The sequence below is a fragment of the Tamandua tetradactyla genome, chromosome 11 (genome assembly GCF_023851605.1).
Source record: "Tamandua tetradactyla isolate mTamTet1 chromosome 11, mTamTet1.pri, whole genome shotgun sequence".
In the NCBI taxonomy this organism is placed as follows: Eukaryota; Metazoa; Chordata; class Mammalia; order Pilosa; family Myrmecophagidae; genus Tamandua; species Tamandua tetradactyla.
The window spans coordinates 23952341-23974186 of NC_135337.1; the positions used below are offsets into that span (position 1 = coordinate 23952341).

At 35.6% G+C, this 21846-nt stretch overlaps 1 protein-coding gene and 1 long non-coding RNA gene across 15 annotated transcripts in view; one reads left to right on the forward strand and one right to left on the reverse strand.

The window, feature by feature from the left end:
- Positions 1–971: 971 nt before the first annotated feature.
- On the reverse strand, positions 972–2314 carry LOC143649982 (uncharacterized). Its single transcript, XR_013159287.1, has 2 exons — positions 2152–2314; positions 972–1100 (listed from the first exon to the last, which is right to left on the reverse strand). It is a non-coding gene; the product is annotated as an uncharacterized LOC143649982 (long non-coding RNA).
- Positions 2295–21846, forward strand: part of PLPPR5 (phospholipid phosphatase related 5) — a 413822-nt gene continuing 394270 nt past the window's right edge. For all 14 annotated transcript variants that reach the window (XR_013159284.1, XR_013159281.1, XR_013159282.1 and 11 more), the window contains exons 1-2: positions 2295–2547; positions 11269–11367. The gene's annotated coding sequence lies outside the window, so the exon portion shown is untranslated. The remainder of the gene's footprint in view (positions 2548–11268; positions 11368–21846) is intronic.

The window sequence follows — 21846 nt, forward strand, 5'->3', positions numbered from 1 at the left end:
CAGCAAATGCAGCCCTTCCATTAACTGTCCCTGCAGCCCTTAAAGGTGCAGCATCTTTAAGCCTCCACCTTCACTGTGAGGGGTGAGAAACAACAGCCACCCTCAGAACCAGGACCTCAGCAATCTCAACTTGTTAATCAAAAGCCACAAATAGTAATTGGCCATGCCCACCCCTGGTCTTGGGGAATAGGATTTTTGCATCCCTTTCTGCCACCTGCAAGTTAGCCCGGGGCTAGACTGCAAGACGGCCTTCTGCAGGATTGGGGGCTAGGTACCAGTAGCTGCATAGAGAGAGAAATTTACTGTTCTTTGCTGTGATTTTTCAGTCTCTTCCTCCCACTCTTCCCTGGATGCTGAAAGTGTTCCTCTGGCCTCCAGAGTTCAAAAGAGTTGTTTCAGACAGTTGCTGCTTGTTTAATAGTTGTTTTGGTGGAAGGATGGGTCTTGGAGCTCTTACTCCTCCAGCTTCCCACAATCCTCTCTCTTCAGCTATTTTTGCTTGGTACTTTGCTTTGAGTCCCTACCGCTTATAATAAAAAATCTGTGTATCATATACATTCTACAAAGTGCAAAAAAATACAATGGTGCTAATGATGTTGTAAGACTTTTTCTTTGGGAGTAAGCTATGAGATGTTAACAGTTATTATCTAACTGATTTCAAGATACAATCCTGCCACACCAAAATCCTCAACTATATCACAAAAGGTTACAAATTAAGCCTTAGCACAAGCTATTCACCACTGCACAATTTGTGCCACCCACAACTTGCACGTGGGGATGATGACTGGAGTGCACATCTGTCCCTCTAATGTAGTGATTCTGGAGCTCCACTGCTTGCAGGAACATGAAATTCATCCGTATGTACCACTCACTGGGGTTAAGTAAAGCTGTTTGGTTAATTGTGCAAGTTGAGTAAATGCATCAGCACTTGTGAGTTGATGCCAGAATAAAGACAAATGGAGAGCTGGCAATTTAAAAGAATCAATTTAGCTTCTATTTAATACACATTGTTTACACCTTCCAGAAAGGACTTCTTGTATCCCAAGGAAAAGGCCACACTCCTAGTAAGAGCTTCATTTTAACAGGGTTAAGTTTTCTTTCTATGAAGAGAAAATGCAAATTCATTTTATAGGCAAACAAAGAAGTCACCTTGGAGATGATCTTTGCTTTGCAAATAATTGACGTAAGCCAGTGTAAACTGAAGCCACTGTGCTTAGTGAAGGATGCCATACAACTTTTGTGATCAGAAAACCTTCTTCCAAGGTTTCTTTGGTATGTTGAGAGGTGAACCAGTTTTATAAAAAGCTAAAATTTTTGTGGAAGAAAGGGAGTCAGGCTGTGGCCTTTACACTACTGGATAAAAGCTAGGAAATACTCAAAACCTGACGTCTACTGGCAAGACTCACAAGAGGAACTCACCAGAATGAAAACTGTCCCTCGTTTGGTAATCCAGGTCCAAAATAAAAGTTGTGAAAGGGCTAGTTCTGGAGGAATATGAAAGTAAGTTTGGAAGCCCGTGTGGGCTTGGCAACCCTGGCATGGTGGTGTGATTTGAAGAACAATCAATGAACATGAGATTGTGAAATGAGAGAGCTGTTACATGGTAGTCCTAAAGTGGGGCATAACTGCAGCCTGTGCAGGGTTCCAAGTCAAAGAGAGAATTACATTGGCCTGGGGCCACTTGCACTGCACTGTGCATGACCAGTGTGTGATAGCAAATGAAACAAAATGCAGTAGGAAAAAATAAGGCTTTCTGATTCTATATCTCTTCTGACATTGGAAGTAGACTTAACCTTTTAGATCAAGTTAGCCCCTGGAGACCTTGGACCCTCTAGAGGGGAATTTTCTAAACTACTGTCACAGGCCAAATCCAGCCCATTTTATAAATAGTGTTATTGGAACAAAAGCACATCCTTTCCATTCCATATCATCTACAGCTGCTTTCACACTACAATGGCAGAGTTGTAGTTGTGGAAGAGACTAAATATCCTACAAAGCCTAAAATATTTATCATTTTCTTTTTACAGAAAAATTTGCTGACCTGCTGCTATTCAACAACTTCCATAATTTATTTCTAATACGTCTATCTTAATTATCACTAAATCCCGATTTCAGTCTCTGAGTTTACCCTGAGTCCCTGTGTGATCTTACTGTCTCCAGAATGGACCATGACTCTTTCCTCATACACGATTCATCGCCAATCTTTCCCATGGCTGAGTTCTTAAACAACAGTCTATATCATCACAATAGTTAGTGTTTGACTCATAATGTCACATTCTATGGACATAATTCACTGAAAGCAATGAATTTCTGTTATGAATTCAGACACATAGGAATAACATGAACATAAAATGAAGAGCTTTAAGTCTACTTTTGTAAAATATTTGATGGAAATTAAAAATGTCGCTTAGAGTAATCTGCCATAAAATGCAGTAGAGCAATATTTTAATATGATATTTAAATTCCAGACATCCACTTACTCTTGCAAATATAGTCCAGAGAAAAAATTGTACCTTAAAATGTGAAAAATGACAAAAGTGATGTTATGTAAGTATCTTTAATTTGCTCAATCTGTGCTGAGCTCTTTTAAAATTATTTAAAATGGCATGCAAATCAGTGTAAATTGGGTTTCAGAAAAAGCAGATGGAAACTTGGTTATTGTCATTTGAACACTGAAAGCAACTTTTGTATTGATTAGAAGGGACTATAACTAGACTATAATGGAAAATATTTTCCATTATTGATTAATTACTCATCACCACCATTATACAAGTTCAAAATGTATATATATACATATATGATGATATTTATATATTGTCTAATAGGGAGTTCTGACTTGGTTCCCTAATCCCCCTCACTTGTAAAGAATATGAGTTGCATATACCCATGGTGTGTGTGCGTGCTTGCCTTTGCAAAGAGAAAGAGAATAAGAGATGCAGCACTATGTGCTGGTGTATATATTAATATGTATCTATGCATCTTTACTCACATTTAGGTGAAAAAAATTAATAATTCAACAAAAATTTGTTAAGGAAAAACTCTATACAAGATACCACACCAGGTGCAAGCATTATAGAGATGTATGAGCACATGTCCTGTTCTCAACAGGTTCAAACTATATTAGGGAAGCCTATTTGAAATGAAATAACGAGAAAATCAATCATCAGTCTTAAAAATCTTTTCTTATAAACCCCTTAAAATAATATTTAAACATTTCTTTTTCTTGAACATTTAAATTTAGCATCTTAAATCTTAACATGTTTTTGATTGCTGCAAATGATAAAATTTTGGCATATTTTAAATACTGATAATATTAGACAAAACTGTGAGACTACTTGTAAAAAATGCATCCAATGACATCAAAACGTCATTATGACATGATGCTCACCTTTGCCTTTTAATCATAAAATGAAAAAGAGATGCTTTCAGTAATGGTGATTTTGGTGATTCAGAAAACACTTTTGCTAAGAATAAGTAAAAAATCCAGACACAATAAAGAAAATATCCTCTTAATAGCATTAATCATCTAAGTCGGTGAAGAGTAACTAAGTCTAGACCAGGTAAAGTGTAACAGTATATAAAGGTGAACTGTACTGCTGACATCAGTGGCAATTGTCAATGGAGAGGAGGCAGCTCGTATTTAAGTGAGGGTGACAGGGGAACTGGAAGGAAACTCCTCAGGTAAAGAACTGTGAAGCAAGCTGTCCTTTAGGGCTGACTTGCAGAGATTGATAGACTGTGCTGAATTCAATAACTCCAAACGCAGAAGCCTAGAATAATACTGGCTCTGGACAAATGTCTCAGAGGATTAAATTCTGGAAGTAGGATGTAAATATTACTCTGGATCTTACCTAGGCAACTCAGAGGACCTCCAAACTTTGGCCCCCTATTGCAAGAATCCACAGGTGACTGGAAACAGGAAATAAAATCCTCCTTGAAGAAGATAATAGCATTCTAAGTAAAAATTCCATCTGAAAATAAGTGGTCAAATAAAACCTGTCGGCAAAATGATTTAAAAGTATAAGGCCTATAATGAGACAAATTCACATGGGCCAGAATTAGCAGAAGAAATAGATACAAAAAATAAATCTGAGACAACTCTAGATATTAGATTTATCAGATATATACTATGATACAACAAACACTTATTCTCTCTATAAACAGATTTGAAGAGGAGCTTGTATCGAGTGGTTTAACAGCAGATGTGTTAGTTTGCAAGCTGCTGGAATGCTATATACCAGAACTGGAATGGCTTTTATAAAGGGGAATTTACTAAGTTACTAAGTAACTAAGGTTTATAGTTCTAAGGAAGTGAAAGTATCCAAATTAAGGCAACAACAAGAGGCTACCTTCACTTAAGAAAGGCTGATGGGTCAGGAACACCTCTGTCAGCTGGGAACTCACGTGACCGGCATTTGCTGGTCCCTTGCTCTTGGGCTCTGATGCTTTCAGCTTCTATTCCTGCTGGGATTCCTTACTTTGCTCCTACAGAGCCGGCTTTCACACCTTGGCTTCCCTTGACTCTCTTCAGGTTGTGGCTTGCTTAACACTTCAAGGCAATGTCTGCTGGGCTCCAAGCATCTCCAAACATCCTCGTCTCTGTTCTCCACGTGTCCACATCTGTGTCAACTCTGCTGTGAAGGTTCTGCTGGCTCTTAGACTTCCGTCATTTCTGACTCCGTCCCAAATTTACGCTCTTTTAAAGGTTTCCAGTAAACTGGAATGGGTCACATCTCCATCTAATCAAAGGTTCCACCCACAATTGCGCATCGCATATCTGAGGAGATTATCTGATCAAGATTCCAACCTGCAGTTCTGAATTAAGATGGAATCAGGATTAAAACATGGCTTTTCTGGGGTACATAATATTTTCAGATCAGCACAGCGGATTAGACCCAGATGAAAGTATAAGAATGGGAGGAGATACACAATTGAAAGTAGTATATAAGTCAAGAAGGGATCAAATAGATCTACAGCATTCTAAAGAGCTTGCATTGTATGGGAGGAGGAAAAAATATATAACAGGTGGAACAGATAAAAAGTACATAAGAAAATGAAAGATACAAATTCATAATATATAATATAGATACTGTATATAAAACACAATTATATAGACTTCAAATTGACTGAATTATTTAGTTAAAATACAAGTATTAGTACATCAGATTTAAAAATTAATTAATGCTACTTATAGAAGATTCTGAACATTTGAAAGTATTTGAAGGAAGGGAAATAGTCTACCATATGAAAATCTAGCCAAAAGAAAGCCAATGCATCTGCATTAATTTACAATGGAATAAAGAATTTATTAAGTTCCTAGAAATTAACCTAGCAAAAATATTTGTATGACCGCCACAGTAAAAGCAGTAACCTTTTAATGAGATAAATTAAAGACCTAAGAAAATGGAGAGTTATACCATGTTTATGGAGTAGAACACTCAATGACATAAAATTGTCAATTTTCTCCCAACTTACCTATGAATTCAATATAGTCCCAATAAATATCACAAAATGTTTCTATGAGGAGTTTAATAATCTGATTCCAAAATTTATATGGAGAAAAAAGGTCAAGAATTTTGCCTGCCTTAAAAATATATTTGTTAACTAAACATTATAGTTATTTTTCTCAGTTTATTTTATTTTATTTTATTTTTACACAGGCAGGCACCAGGAATAGAACCTGGGTCCTCGGGCATGGCAGGCAAGCACTCTTACCTGCTGAGCCACCGTGGCCTGCCCATTTTCTCAGTTTCTTAAAAATATACTAGAAAAGTTTTACCAATACATAATAAATGGCTCATGATTATACTTTACTCCTTCACTTTGAAGTTCTTTATTTATCAAATAAATTTCTTTCGTGATGGTAAAAATAAGCTCTACAAATTTAGCAAATGTTTATTTTTGGATTTTCACCTTTGACTTCAAGTAAAAACCTATATATTTGTGCCAAATATGTTTCAAATATTCCTCAAAGTGTGTAAACACATGTGACAAGTCAACACAGAGATGGAAACATAAAAATTATTACTCAAAAATTAATTCATCATTTTTCATGTTTAAAAATTATTGTATTTATAATTATACATTTGGCTGACTTTGACCAGCCTATCTCCACTTGAGGAGAAAAATCAATCCTAATTAATTAAAGTCTGTTGTTTAAAATTCAATGTGTTGGGCAGGCCACAATGGCTCACTGGCAGAGTTCTTGCCTGCCATGTGGGAGACCCAGGTTTGATTTCTGGTGCCTGCCTATATATATATATATATATATATATATAATTCGATATGTTAAACCCTAGGTTATATTTTGGGGTCTGATATATCACAGCAAGAATCAAGGAGGATGAAAATTATGTCTGTGTTTTGTAAAGTAAGAGAAATTGTTTTGTCAATGAGTAGATGAGAAAGGCAAGCAAGCATGGTGCTTAGAACAGAGGTGTTTTCTCAAGGAGACCAATTTTAGAAAAGAATTTATATAAGGATCTGGAAAATGATTTCTTTAAAACTATTTATATAATGGGAAAGCCTTTATGTGCCCAACAGGATACCATATTTCAGTTTGACTATCTCAGAAATAGGTAATATGATGGAGGGAAATACATGGTAGGGGGTTTACAAAAAAATGGCACTGTCAGGATTCCTGAACTCATTTCATGTACTATCACTGGACATCTCATCCATTGCCAAGACCTTGAACTTTATGTAATGCTGATGACAACCAAACCCTTCAGTACAAACTCATATAAAATTGCTTATAAAAATCCCATATAAATGCTCAACACACACAATTCATTCTCCCTGCAAAAATGTTCTTCCTCCTGTATTTTTTAATTAATTTTGTTCAGCTGCCCAAGACTTCCTTTCCTCATTTAGTTCCCTTATCTACCCCTAAATCTTGCTAATTTTTGAGGTTTCTTCTATTTTCTGTCACAATTACCAACATTCTATAACCTCTCACAGGGATTGCTACAAAATCCTTTCAACTGTTTACCTGCTGTGATGGTTATGTTCATATGCCATCTTGGCTAAGTTGTAGTGTCCAGCTGTTTGGTCAAGCAAGCACTGGCCTGATTGTTATACTGAGGGTAGCTGATAACATCCACCGTCAACAAAGGAGATTGCCCTCAGCAGTAAGGGATGTCTCATCCAAGCAGTTGAGGGCCTTAAAAGGAGAACTGATGATTTCAGCAGTCAGTTGATGTTCCTTCAGCATAAGGAGGAATTTCTATCTCTATTTCAGTCAGCCAGCTTCTGGACAATTCATGGAAAGCCACATCTGAATTCCCAACGTGCAGTTTATCTTCCCAGATTTAGACATGCCCATTCTCATGGTTGCATAAGCCAATTCTGACAGTAAATCTCTTAGTATTTATATTCCCCTCCCTGAAACACACATGGATATTTATCTCCTGTCAATTATAAATCTCTAGGGAACCGTGACTAAGACATCTGACTCCTGCTTTGCCTCCTCGTAACTTTCTTACTCTATGCCAGAATGATTTATCCAAAATGCAAACTTGAACATGTCACACATCTGATGATCATATTTTAATGGTGTCCCATTAATACAGCAGTATTTGTCAAACTTTTCTATTCTCTAGAAAAGGAGAATATGTTTCTATTTACTAAAGTGCTAAATACATTTGAAAATATACATTTATTTTTAAAATTCATGAGCATTAATATCACTCTATAATGCATATAAGTACGTTTTAATTATTTACCATTAAATATGTTCACTTTTCCATAGTTGTCCATACTTTTATTGACTTCCCTCCTTCTCTTTTCCTGCTCCCCCCACCCCTCCGCATGTTAAAACTCTAGGAAGTTGCCCTAAATTGAGTCAGCTCAATGGTTTGTCAGATTTCTGCACTGATGCATTTGTCAACTTCTATCTTCACATATTTAAGAATAATAAGCTACAAGTATAAAATTTTACCTTTTATAATAGTTTTATTCCATTTTAAGTGATAAAATATAGCATTCATATAGAAAAGTACATAAGATAGATATACATTTAATGAATTCCAATAAAATAAACTCCAAGTAGTATTCATTTAGGCCAAGAAATAAAATACTGTCAGCATACCAGAAACTCTTCCTGTGTTTCCCCTTTTGAGACTTTCTTGTTTCATGAAATATGATGGTGTTCAGATTCATCCACGTGTGATATTTAAACGTAGTTCCTCTAATATTTTAGAGTGTAAAAACATCACTATCATTCATGCTTTTAATTGATTATAAGTACTTGGGTTGTAGTTCTAGTTTCTGGTGATTGTAAATAATGCTTCTAAGAATAGTCTCCTCGTGCATTTTTGAACTAGTCTCTAAAAAGCACACACCTAGGATTGGAGTTGCTAGCCATAAAGAATGAATATTTAGATTCTACTATAGAATGCCAAACTGTTTTCTAAAATAGTAGACTAGTTCATATTTTCACTGGCAATGTGTGAGAATTCCCATTGCTTCATATGCTTTGTATTATGAGACTATTAGATTATAACAGATATAGTTGGTGATTTATTGTACTTCTTTGTGGTTTTACTGTACATTCCCTAGACAACTAAAGAGAGTATTCGCCTTTTCATGAATTTATTATCCATTTGAATACCCTCTCTTGTGTGCCTGTTCAGGTCTTTTGTCCATTTTTCTATGGAGGGTTTAATTTTTTTCCAGTATTTCATTTGTAGATGTTTTTTAAAAAAGTGTTTCCTGGATATGTGTTCTCTGCTGATTTTGTCTTGCAAATATAGCTTCCCATTTTTTTCTTTATGGTATCTTTAAATGATACCAGAAGGTTTTTGATTTTAATTAAGTCCAGTTTATTAAACTATTTATTTATAATTATTGTACTTTGTGTCTTATCTAAGAAAGTTGTCCTGTTCTGATCATGAAGATAATTTCCTAGTGATCTACCCAAATCTCTAATATCTAGGTCTTTCAAACAGCTGAGATTAATTTTTATAGAATGGGGTGCAATCTTTATTTTCCAAAAAGATACCAAACCGTCATGTATCATTTATTGAAAAAGTCAATTTTCCCTTCTTCTGCACTACAATACTTTTTTTGACATAAATCAATTTTCTATATATACATAGATCTCTTTCTGTGACCTCTATTCTAGTCTATTTATCTTTTGGCTCTCTGCGCACTAATACTGTGCTAGCTCTATTAATACCATCATATTAAATCTTGATATAAGATATAGCAATCTTCCACATTTTCCTTTTTTCTGGTCCTTTGCTTTCCTTATAAATGTTTAAATGAGTTTGCCAAATTCCATACAAGAAATAAACAAGAATATCGTGGGGTTTTTCTTGAAATATTATTGAATTTATTAGTCGACTTAGGGAAAATCGACTTCTTTGCATTGTTGAATCTTCTAAACAATATATATTCTCTATATATTTTTGTCTACTTTAGTATTTTAAACGATGGTTTATGGATGTTTTGCAAAGTCTTATAACTTTAAATTTATGCTGAAGTATTTGAGTTCTTTGATGTTGTTATAATTGGTATTTTTATGATATTATTGTATAGAAATAGGTTATGTTTGTTTGTTTGTTTGTTTGTTTTGCATGGGCAGGCACCAAGAATCAAACCTGGGTCTCTGGCAAATACAGATGAGAACTCCGCCTACTGAACCACCGTGGCCCACCCTATATTTGCTTTTGACCCTTCTATTCAAAATAGCATATTATATTTGAAATTATTTGGAGAACAGATGAAATATAAAGTAATGAACCAAAAAGGCAGTTTTTCATATAGAAAAAAATGATAATGAATAAGAAAAAGTTCCTCATTTTTCCTAAGCTCTCTAACCATACTTTGTGTGAAAAGAAAAAAGTCAGAAGGGAAGCAAAATGAACTTATATGTTGGTAGATCTCTAGACACATTCCACCTAGCCAGGCCTAGGGGATTGCAGGTTAATAAAATCTTATGTGGTGTCTTTTAAATAAAATCAGAGATGGAATGTCTGATTCCAACATTCTAGAATCAGAATGTACCTGTAAAGCTTAGAGGTTTCAAAATTTCAACATTTTAAATCCAACCTTGGTACAGGAGCAGAAGAAATATCCATGAGATATTTCTAAGTAAATTAGCCTGCGACAACCTCAAATGGTCATCGAGGAGCCACCTCTCCCCCATGGCAGTGAGACAGGAATATTCGTACCCAGGAAGGGCACTTAGGCAGAGTTTCTTACAACATATCAAGTGGCAAAAGAATTAGATGGTTTTTCTCTCGTCTAAGACAGATAGCACAATTGAGGCAAGTGGAGCAAGCAGGTTTCAAGAGGCTTTATATTCTGAAACAAGAGATAGTTTAGTCATGACAAGTAAGACTCATGACCAAAGAGGAAATGGGACAGGGCATCAGGCAGATACCAAATGTTTAGGTACAACTTAGACTAGATTATTTAGCTTTCTCACCCCATCCCTAATGTTTTGGCAGAAGTTAGATGTGACCACAAGAAAATCTGGTGATTGGAAAGATCACTTTTAGTTTCTGAGATAAGGTAAAATGAAAGATAATAATAGAAACTGAAGCTTGGTTCTAGAAAACTAAAGTCGTCTATTAAAACACCTGCCACTGGAGGCCTAATATTTGTACCTGCTAATATTAAATGTGGATAGTCTAAAAGTGGATAGACATTAAAGATATCAAGTCTTCTGGAGATAATGATTGATTTGATACAGGAACTAAGCAAAAGGGAAGAGATTAAGATGATTGTTAATTTCAATACCATCTTAGTGTAACAAGTAAGCAAGGCAGCAAATATACTTAACTGCACTGATTCCATCATGATTCCAGTACTTTCAGTTCTCTGAATTTGAATTGTCTTATCTATAAAGTTATATATCTAGCATTAGCTCTAAAGATGAAGTTCATCCACACTTGGATGTTTCTGAGAGTGAGGAGGGATGCTTATTATAATGATAAGACAAAAAAGATAAATCAGGCTGTTAGAGGAAAACTGAAATATATGCTCAATCAACTAACAGGTGAGTGAAAAAAAGAGAGAAACATTATGTATGCAAATCAATTAAGATTGGTTTTGACTGCAAGTAATAGAACACACACATACCCAAAAGTGGCTTTAGCAAATTGAGAATTTTCATTTTTCACAAGATAATGCCAGAAGTTGGTAGTACAGGGGTGGTACAGTGATTCCACGGTGTGCTCAGAGACCTAGGTTTCTTTTATTACTTTGCTCACCCATTGTTACATTGTGCTCATTTAGTCATACCTTGTCTTTTCCACCTAGAAATAGGGCAAAGGGCCTAACTGTATGGGAGGCTGGAATATGTAGTTTTCAAGCTGAACACATTGTCTTCCCTGACAAGATCACAATTCTGATATGTGGGTGAGTAATAGGCAGTTTCTGCCAAGTGTTTATGTAGGTCATTTGTGAATTCAAAAGTAATACATAAGCATAAGTTGATGATTTTATATTTTATAAACTTCTTTCCTTGAATCCATTTTATTTGTATTTGCTGTCAAAGGATATGAAAATTGGAAGAAAATTTGAATTTTGCCTAATTCAATATAGGAATTGGATATAAGATTTGTTTTTCTTTAACACCATCAACAGGTGCCTATTTAGCCTTTACATGACAATTTCTGAATTCAGGGTTAAAATATCATCTGGAAATGGAATATAATGAGGCTTAGAATATTTACCAGAAAAGTAACCTATGAATACAGAAAACAGATGATAAATAATGAACACAAGCAACACTAAATAGTATAACTCTCAATCTTCTATCGGAGCCTGGATGGAATTTCCACTAACTGAGAAATACAATCAGTATGTTACTCATACTTTGTCTCAGGAAACCAAGTAATTCTTCCCACCTGCAAGAAGTAGAAAGAAAATAAATCCCCCTTCAACTGAGGAACTCCTGGCAACAGTCTTATACCAATCAAGAAACAGAGGAACTATTCCTTGTATTTGGATGCACTGCATTTTGTGATATTCCCACATTTATTCAGAGACTACAAGTCCCCAAAAGCAACAAGAAGACACAATGGACCACTGCCTCCTGAGAAAAGAATTCCCCGAAGTAAAATACTATGAGCAGAAACCAAGGTGGTCTGAAAATCCTGGGTAAGAATCCATGTTGGTGACTGCAGTTTTTCCTGAACTCCATCACTTTATTATGGGAGTGAATCAGATAACAGGAGTGATTAAGGACCTAATTCACTACAGCAGAACTACACAAAATGCATTCTGTTTATACAAAGAACATGGGACTATGCACTTATACCAGTTCTTTCCTTATTCATTCATTCATTCAGCAAATATTTACTGAACATCTAATACATGCAAGAATATTTCTAGGCTTGGAAAATATGCCAGAAAACAAAAGACTAAATCCCTGTCCTTCAAGGAGCTTGCATTCTAGTGGAGTAAGTCAGACAATGGGTACTGTGCAGTTTGAAACTATTGTGTTCCCCAGAAAAACCATGTTCTTTAATTCTGATTCTATACTGTTGGGTGTGATCTTTTTGATTAAGTTGCTCCCATGGAGATGTGACCCACCCAATATTGGTTTGTACCTTTTGATTAGATGGTTTCCATGGAGGTATGTCTCTACCCATTCATGGTGGGTTGCTTATTACAGTCCCTTAAGAGGGAACCATTTTGGAAAATGCTTCAGAGCTGACACAGACAGAAACATTTGGAGAAACAGAAATAAAACAACCCCAGGGAAGCTGTTTGCAGCCAGAAGCCAAAGGACCAGCAGATGCCAGCCACGTGCCTTCCCAGCTGACAGGAGGTGTTCCAGACCAATCGGCCTTTCTTAGTCAAGGTATCTCCCTGGATACCTTAGTTTGGATGTTTTTATGGCCTTAGAACTGTCAACTTGTATCTTAATAAATTTCCTTTACAAAAGCTGTTCCATTTCTGGTATATAGCATTCTGGCAGCATTTAGAAAACTAATACAAGTACAAAAATAAATATATGTCTGGTAGTGGAAGTGATAGGGTGAAAATTAAAGAAAGATGAGAAAAGAATAGGTGGGGTGGGGGAATAGGTGATAACTGTTTTGTATATGGTAATCAGGGAAAGGCTGTTTGGTAGATTCCATTTGAGTAGGTGGTTTGGGGGAGGAAACCCAGTGGCCCATGTTAATTTGTGTCCTGAGAGGGAGAGTGAGCACTTTGTCCCTGCAAGTTCCTTCTACCTGGCACACTTTTCCCAAAATTACCTTCTTTCTTACTTACCTTCTACAACTTTCAGGAAGAAAAAGAAGACCCTACACACACACACACACACACACACACACACACACACACACACACACACACACACAAGAATTTGCATTGATATTAGACTTGCAAAGAGAAATAGAGAATGCCTGTCTTCAGATTTCTCAAAATTCGTGACAATTAAATGTCTTTATTGAGTAAGTCATAACATTTAAGTTTTTGCAACCAAAATTTTCACTTACTTGTAAGACAAGAAAGAAGCAGATTCAAAGCCACCGCTTTGTAGCCTTTGTAACCCCCTAAAGACTATGCGGTTTTCCTGTCCTAGAAAAGCTGTGATGCATGGGGTGCCATTCATATCATATTCTATCCCCTGCCTAGATTGTGCAAGATGTGCCCATTGCATTATCACCAAAAGATGCAAATCAAGAAAGAAAAGGCAATACCCAATTTATCCCACATTTGCAGGTTTTCACTCATATTTTGTACTCTATTCTCAGCACCTATTTCTCATTTTTTGGGCATATTGGTAACTCTCATTAGGTTACAGTTCACTTGAAGACATCATAGTACATTAGTCATGTTTCCTTCCTCAGTTGTACATACATATTGGATAAGTGAATCAATAAATTAAAAAATTAGAAACTATATTTCTAATTAGGAAGAGTAATAGGAAATAATCAGAGTTATGCATTTTTTAAGATGACAATTGATAACTCATATGTCCAAAAATTGGGAAAAAATAAATAATAGGATTATTCTAAAATCCTATAACTCTGATTTTTCTGTTCCCTTCTTTGTATATTCCATTTCCCACAGATTTCTGTCTGAAATATGACTGAATATAATTTAGTATCTATTGCCAAAACATCTTCAAAACAGTTGAGTCCACTTATTTAGGGCATGCTTGTGAATGGCCTTTCATCTGGTTTAAGTAGCCAATTCTTTTAGGAGAAGATGACATTGGAATCATAACCATACATCTGGCCAGATACAGATAGTCCATTGTTTTCCTAACTTTAAGCAAAGAGCTTTTCAATCTGTTTGTCAGAGCCTTTGAGGGCAAAGTGTTTGAATGTAGCTTTGGCAACATGAGTTCTGATGATGAAAATGCACCAAATTTTTAAAGATTTCTTTTCTAGGTAGCTTATATTCTTCATTCAAAAAAAGCATGCACTAAAATAAGGTGTTCAATACCTAATATTTTGGAAATCCAGGAAAACAGACAAAACAACTCATTACAGTATGATAGGATCAATATATTAGTGTGCGTGTCCTTTATATATCCCAATTTTTGGACATTTGAGTTATCAATTTTTTGTCATCTTAAAAAATGCATAACTCTGATTATTTCTTAGTAATGGAGAAGGGTTTTGATTATACAGCACATTGAAAACCCAACACAGGGCACTTGAAAAGTGTGACATAGTCATGAGTATTTTTTGAAAAAATATTGCATAGGTATACCCAGCCTTCTGAAGCCATTGCGGTGACTGGAGGCTACAGGCCAATGCCTATTTTTAACAGGGACTTCGTAGATGTTAGTAAGTTCTGTCCATACAGGCAACTGTAACAAAATGACCTTAATGGGCACAAACTGCTACAGCCCATATTGCAAGTCTAGCTGAGATAGGAATTTGAGTACCAGGAAATGAATCATACAGTTACTTATATAGGCTATTTTCTTTTTCTTTTTTGGCACTGGTGGGTGGAATAATTTTTGCTCTCTTTATTTTGATGCTTAGCTAGAATCACAGGCCAAAATTTTAAAGGAAGATAAGCTTTGCACAGTCTTCAGAGCACCAATGCACGAGATTCTAAATTTTAAATGTGGAGGGGCAGGCATAGGTAGTTGGCATTTGGGTTTGTTTTATCCTGTTTTGAACTTCATCCAAGGTCAAGGAGGAATGGTGGACAGGCTAATCTCTTGGAGTCTTGTTCTGGGGTTCAAATTCATCTCAAAGTGACACGTTGATTCTATGTTTTTAACAATATAAGCTCTTCTCATGTTTTGTCTATCAGGGACCTGGAGTTTGGGTTCCAACTCAACGGGATTTAACAGCAGCAGAAAAGGGGACCAGAGAGATTTTTCATCTTTTGGACTCAGTGACAGATTAAGTTGATACAATTAATTTGATTTACTGAAAGGCTGAGAAGGAACTATAAGCAGAAACTTGACCATAAGGAGTCAAGTTTGCTTAGATTTTTAGGGAGAAATTTGATTGCTTTAAAAAAAAGTAAAATTTGAAATTAGAGCAAGAACAGAAGTGGGAGAATGAAAGAAAAAGCAAGATACAATAATTAAACCAGATGAAAAGAGGAGTTTTCTTCTTAAAAGTGTACAATTTTAGTGACCAGTTTACAAAATAAAGAAAGGGAAAGGAAGATGCAGCCAAACTAAGTAGTTCTTAAAGATGAGACTCAAAAAACAAAAACAAAAAAGAGCCACCACAAGGATGACTACGGTCAAATGTGGCCTAATCTAAGGGAAAAGGTCAGCACCTCAGCAAGTGAAAGACTCTTAGGTGAATTGGAAGTAGAAAATTATTGGGAAACACAATTTTAAGGCTATATAGAGTCGATAAGAAGAATGATTGAGGACTCTCCTGTCTATATTAGAAAAGATTACTTGGTTAAATTTTAGATGGCAAATAAAATAGTGATTGGATTTTCAGTATAATTATAGCATGGCTGTGGAGATTTTATTGATGTTTTGGCCCAATATAGAATTTTCTGGAACTTTCAGTTTTTTCAAAAGGACATAAAATTTTGTATTTAGGGAGTAGGCTAATTAAGGTGGAAGAAAGTTTCTTCTAATAAGTTCCTAATCTCCTCCACCAGAAAGCTACAGATATTTCTCTAGTCAGCAGGCTTGGTGATTTGGTTTGCTGAATCAGGTGAAAGGCAATATACCAAAAATGGGTTGGCTTTTACAATGGAGATTTATTAATTTACAATTTACAGTTCTGAGGTGGTGAAAATGTCCAACTTAAGGCATCAAAAACGATACCTGGACTCTGAAGACAGGCTGCTGACATCTGGGACGCCTCTGTCATATGGGAAGGCACACAGTCAATGTCTGCTGGTTCTTCACTCCTGGGTTTTGTTGCGTTCAGCTTTTGGCTTCAGTGGCTTCTCTCTGAGCATCTGTGGGTCCTCTCATAGCTTCTCCAAGGCTTTTTCCTATGAACTTCTCATAATTTCATCTCTAAGCTTCTACATGTGTTTTATCCTCTTATAAGGGATTCCAGCAAGAATATCAAGACTCCACCCTGAAGGAAGTGGGCCATATCTCAATTGAAATAACCCAATAAAAAATTTCCAACTACAATAAGTCTGCACCCACAGGAATTGATTAAAAGAGCATGGCCTTTTCTGGGGTACATAACAGCCACAAACTGCCACACTTGGGTATTAAGCCCAAAAAAGTTAAGAGGGAAAAAAGATGATGTAGTTAGACAGAAAGACAGATAGATAGATGATGGATGGAAGGAAGGAAAGAATGAAAGAAGTAGGAAGAGGGACAGATAGTCAGAACACTTTGCTTTATATTTATATTTCCATTGAGTAAAACAACTTTCCCAAGGAATAGTTACAAGTCTGAAAAATTTCCCCAACTCCTACCCTCCCAGAAAGAGATGTGCTAGCATTTCTGATGAGAGAGAAAAACGCTGAGCGTGTCTTTATTCCCTCTTTCTCTCTTAGCTCTCTGATGAGTTCATAGGAGTAAGCTGTGCCTCTGAAGTTGCTCATCTTTTCTCTCCTTTCTGTGATTGTGTGTATATGCGCACATACGTGGAGGTGGGGGTGAGGGTGGGGTGGTTGCTCCCAGGATGAGAGACTAGACAAGGGGGGGAGAAGAGAGAAATGGAAAATCCCATGTGGCTTCACATCCATATTCTCCAATTTGACTCTGAGTTTATTTCTCAGTTGATTCCAAACTGAGAGAGAAAAGAGGTAAGTCTAATCAACACCTCAAAACCCTTAAATTCAGAAACATTCAGAAAGAATGCTCTACCCCACCTCACCTCACTCCCAGTTTCACTCTCCAGATTGCCATTTTAACTGTTTCCGTTTCAATTGTTACAGAGATTATTGAAATAAATTCTACCTCTGTTTCTTGATTCATCGACTTTAATATTTATTGTTTCTCTTCTCATTTTATTAGTTATGTGCGTATTTCCGAGTCATCTAGTTGCTATACATATAAAATGGTATACTTAAACTTTCATTTGTTGAACCATGAATTTTAGACAGTATTAAAATGTCCATATACTACTGTTTTTATCCTCCATGTTCTGTAATTCTTTTCTACTTTCAACTTCTATCAGATCTATTATTATTTTTGTATTGTTATTGTTTATAACCACTATAACCAAAAATTCAGTACTTCATATATAAATTCTGAAACACATGAAAGTCAATTTCCATATTATAAATATATAAATAATCATTTATGAAAGAACAAATATTGTAGTTGTGCCCGTAAAGAAGGAAATATAATCTTTATGCCACTTAATTTTTGCTGCTTATGGAGCATGTTCTAAAAAGCAAATTTAAATGGATTTCTTTTCTTACCTTTAAATATTTGCTGAAAATCTTGTCTTGATTTTTTGAATAGTTACTTATCCAACCTAAAAATGTTCCCACCATTTCTTAGTTCATATTTTCCTGGTTGAAACTATTTAGTAAATAAATACGATGAATATATACCTTCATCTTATCATTAAGAAATTCCAAATTCTCAATTGAACATTCACTTCACATTCCACTTTATTCTTGAAGTCACTTTTAAAAGGATTTTTGACTTTCATTGTAGTTTGAACTGATTGATTTCTAAGTTAGCTGCAAAGCGGTCACTTTATTGGAATTTATTTTCCTCACATTCATAAATTAGTTGCACTATATATTGAAGCAAGTGTCTTGATTTTTCTTAAGTATGTTTCTTATTTTGCTGGAATGCAACCTTAAGTAATTGTTCTTTTTTTTCCCCCAGAAAGAATGCTTAGTAGGTAAACTGGGGGTAAATCTGTGGCCTCTTGCCCCTTATCTGTAGGAGAAGGCATGACTCAACTGGAATTGACTTAGCTATTTCAACGAGCTTTCCATGACTACCTTGGTGGAAAGGCTACCTGCATTATTCCATTCCTTTTCTCTGTGCCGGTCTCCCTCAATCTAAGACTCTAGGATTATGGAAGAAATAATGACTCTTAGCTGTACTTTAGTCTTCTCCTGGGCACTATTGGTATTGAAGGTTCTTCTGTCCTGTCTTATCTCTCAACTGAATCACAACTATTTTAAGACTTTCAGACATTTGAAAAATTATCAAGTCTTAGCAGCCTTTCTTTTCAACACTGATAGATTTATTGTTTTTATTTAGAGTAGTCAGTCTCTGTGGCATACTGCCAACAAGGGAAGCAATGCATATCCTCAACCCAACATCTTGATTTAAAAGTGTGTTGTTTCATATTTCTGCATTTGGATTGTACCTATCTGAAATGTATTTTGGTGTAAGACACAAGGTTGTTATATAGCAAATATAAGATTTTCTATATAATCAGTTATCTCAACACTGTTGATTGTAATATTCTTTCCCTTATGATTGCAAAGCTAAAATATTAAGAAATTAACAATATTAAGCCAATTTAATTATAGATAGTACAATTAAATAATAAAGATTGAGTATGAGAGTGTGTGTACATATACATATTTATAGCATTTAGCAAATGTTGAGATACTTAATTGCATAATTACATTATAGATTAATATGAAGAGATTTGATGTATTTATGATTTGGATTTTCCCATTGTGTTATGTATCCATATTTATTAAAGATTTATTCTATCATCATCAATAAAGATTTTAAAATTCATATAGTTACTGCACATTTTTTGTTGACTTTATTCCTTGGAAGTTATATTTTTGTTGCTGTTTTAAATGGTATGCTTCTTAAATTATGTTTTCTAGTTAATTATCATCAGTATATAAGAAACCTATGCTTTCATATCTTTATTTTTAACTGCCTTTGATCATTGCATTCAATGTTCTTTTAGATTTTGCAGCATAATACATCCTTTTCAGACAATGATGATTAGACATTTTATTCTGTTTCTACCATCTAACAAACTGAATGTGAATGTACCCCCAATATAGACCAGATCATTCTACTTTGTAAAGACCCATTTGTTTTCATTTCTTTTTTTCTCTCACTAGACAGTGAAGTCCCTAGAATCAAGGGCAATAGTTGGCTTAAAAAGTATCTTGGTTATAAACCAGTTTTTTAAATGTTACAAAAATTGCCACTGCTAGAGTATCTTATAGCTGTCTAATTTCCAAGGAAGGAAAAAGTAGATTCAGTGGAGGAGTAGTTTGAATCTTTGGTCAAATCTATTTGTTAGTGGTGATCTATTCCTTTTTCAAACCCTACCTTGGTCAGATGAAATGTCTGTTGGGATGCTTCCAATATTCTGAATGTCTCCACTGTCATTGGAGAACTTCTCTCAAACTTCTCAGTTCTTTCATATTTATGCCATTTATATTACAAGCCAGCATCCTGCCCCACTGACAAATGTCACCAAGTCATGGTAAGAAAAGATTCATGCATAGTTGATGGAGGAAAATAAAAGAAGCTGCTCAAATTTAGGTTAGTCAGAGCTGTGTGATTTAATTTAGATGCCTCTTTTCACCTGATGAGGACACAGACTAGTGAGCAATGTTAATTAGTATTAACGCAACCCTATGCATCAGTTTGCTTATTTATAATATAAGAAATATAATAGTACTATTATTATCACTCAGTTATTGTGGTGATTAAACAAATTAATAAACACAAAGCTCTTAGAATAGTACCTGACGCATGATAAACGCTATTGTGGTAGAATGCTTAATGTCTACAAATTCCTCCCATCGCAATATGCATGTCCCTTGTCCATACAACTAGGCTGCTCTCCCCATCCAGAGATGTTTTCTGTTCCTCCACCACTTGAATATGTGCAATCCTGGTGACTTTCTTTGACACATTGAATGCAATGGAAATGATTTTCTTCAACCCTAGGTTTATAAGAGACCTTACAACTTCTGCCTTTGTTCTCTTGGAATACTACCTTGAGACCAACATGTAAGGAATTCTTTCTAGCCTACTGAAGGATAGGATGCCACATGGAGAAGAATAGAGGCTCTGCAGCCGGCAGCCAATGCCAATAGCCACAATATCTGAATTTTCAGCTGAATGCAACTGAACAAGTGAGCCCAGATAGAGGGACTGCAAACCCAACCATAGAATTATATAAAATAATAAATTGCTTAACAGTTTTATTACGATGTTGTTCACATACCAAGAAATCTCATACGTAGTAGCAGTCACTCCCCATTTCACCCCACCTCCCTAACCCCCAGCTAGAGACTTGCCTATTCTGGATTTTTTTGTGAATGGATATGATAGGTGTTCTTTAGATTCATCATGTTGCAGCATGTATCCATTCTTCATTCCTTTCATTGTCAAATAATATTCCTTTTTATGGATATATAATTCTGTATGTATCTATTAATCCGTTGAAGGATATTATGGGTTGAGCTGTGCCTCTTAAAAACAATCTGATGAAGTTCTACACCCCAGTACCTCAGAATGTGACCTAATTTGGAAATAGAGTAATTTCAGATGGAATTAGTTAAGGTAAAATAATATCATTGGAGTAGAGTAGATCTCTATTGCAGTATGACTGGGGTCCTTTTAAGAAAGGGGGGAAATAGACACAGAAGGATAGACATGAGAAGGGAGAACGCAACATGAAGTGACAGAAGGGAAATCCATCTGACCACTGAGGCAGAGAACATCATGGATTGAATTAAACCATCTGAAGCTAGAAGAAGCAAGGAACAATTCCCGCCTACAGGTTTAAGAGAAAGCATGCTCCTGCTCACCCTTAAATTTGGGACTTTTAGCCACCAGAACTGTGAGACAACAGATTTCTGTTTTAAGTGGCTGTGTGAGCACAGCCTCAATTCTTTGTTACAGCAGTCCTAGGAAATTAAGATACTGGGCTCTTGGCTTATTTACATTTTTTGGCTATTATAATTAATACTGCTATAAACACTCATGTACGAGCTTTTTAACTTTTTCTTTATTATAGAATTGTGAGTTTACAAAACAATCCTGCATAAAATACAGGATACCCATGTAATACCCTATTGCTAATGCCTTGCATTGGTGCAGACCATTTGTTTAAAACTGATGAGAGCACATTTTTATAGTTGCATGGCTAAGCTTTTGCATGGACATTTGTTTGATTTCTCTTTGGTATGTACCTAGGAGAGGAATTTGATGTTATATGGTAACTAATCTTTTGAGGAACTTCCAGACTGTGGTTCCATCAAAGAGATTGAGCCATTGTACCTTCCCATCCCCACCAGCAATGAATGGCTTTCCAATTTCTCCACATCCTCCCTAACACTTGTTATTATCTGTCTTTATGATTATAGTAATCTTAGCAAGTGGGAAGTGGTATCAGACAGTGGGTTTGATTTGCATTTTCCGAACAGCTAATGATGGTGAACACCTTTTCATATTTTTATTGGCCATTTTTTCATCTTCCTTTGAGAAATGTCTTTTTGATAGCTTTCCCTGTTTTA